General features: G+C 26.7%; 1 protein-coding gene across 4 annotated transcripts in view; it reads right to left on the minus strand.

Annotated features, from left to right (window-relative positions):
• The window catches only part of Fas3 (fasciclin 3), a 397,915-nt gene that overhangs the window by 122,014 nt on the left and 274,575 nt on the right, over nucleotides 1–1,326 (minus strand). The window lies entirely within an intron of this gene.

Below are 1,326 nucleotides of genomic sequence, written 5' to 3' on the forward strand. Positions count from 1 at the left end.
TAGTTACCGATAAAATGTAACTAAATAAAGTTAAAAAGTTAGGAGTCTAAAATGTAACTAAGTTAAGTTAAAATTAATTAACTTTTTAACTTTTTAACTGAACTTTTAACTTTTTAATTTAGCACTACCCAACCCTGGGCATAACCCAATTCGATTGCTTATAACTTTCATAAAAATAAACATCCTATTGTAAAAAAAATTTGTTTTAATCAAAACATCAAGTGTTAAAGAACATAACAATGCCAAGCAAATGTACGTATCTTTATTCATGAAAAAGTTATAATGGAAAAAACATTGGAAAAGCATTGGAAAAAACCGGGTATGTCATATTCTGAGTGGAATTAAAGAGTTAAAACTTAAAAATAATATTTTATTTATTTTAAATAGAATAAATTTCTTTTTATTTAGATTTAGACCATATCTGCATGTGAAATATGTGATATAATTTTGAAAAAATATAGAGATAATGATATAGTATTGTAATGTTAAAAAAGATTCTGTTTATATAGACTTTTACGATACTATCGCACGATTTTTCTCTTTGATAAATTTATTTAATTAGATAATTTCGCTACATATATATAGTACCTTTTACATATGCAACGTTGTCGTTTGCATTTTCGTATAAACTTATTTTGCTTTTACAATATACATTTTATATTTTTCATCGTATACACGCCGACGAGAGTTCACAAAAATATGATAGCAATTTTATATAGTCGCAACGTAATAGCAATCACAGACTGTCGATATCCTTGTAACGTTCATTATCGTTTTTATCAACGAATTCGTAACACCACTTTTTTCATTATAACGTATACCCTGCCAATCATAAGCAATTGATTTGTGCATACATCACGTCGAAATATGAGTCATTGCGAATTCAGTCAATGAAATTATCCTTTGAACTAAAAAAAAAAAAGATAAATTTAGCTACGCCAAAAAATAATTTGGGTACAGTTGCAGTTTTACGAAAGTAAACACGTAACGCATATAGTTAAAATAATATTTTTTAAAGCTTTAAATGTACACCAATGATTTAATATAACCGGAAAGATGAAAATGCGCCGCAAATATGCAATGCACGTTATTATTATTAGTGTAAATAAAGATTGATTTGTAACTAAAGGATTCTAGATCGCTCTTTTATATGAAAGGAGGTTATCGATAATTTTTGAGAAATAAGGAGGTGTCTTTCCTAAAGACACCTTTGCCTGAGAGAAAAATGTTCGGTATTTGTAACTAAAATATGGTTGTTCCAAAATATAACTATAAAATTATAGTCACTTGAATAATTTTTATGGTAATTTCAACTATTTTATGGTT

This window comes from Trachymyrmex cornetzi, unplaced genomic scaffold (genome assembly GCF_001594075.2).
Source record: "Trachymyrmex cornetzi isolate Tcor2-1 unplaced genomic scaffold, Tcor1.1 scaffold156, whole genome shotgun sequence".
Taxonomy (NCBI): domain Eukaryota; kingdom Metazoa; phylum Arthropoda; class Insecta; order Hymenoptera; family Formicidae; genus Trachymyrmex; species Trachymyrmex cornetzi.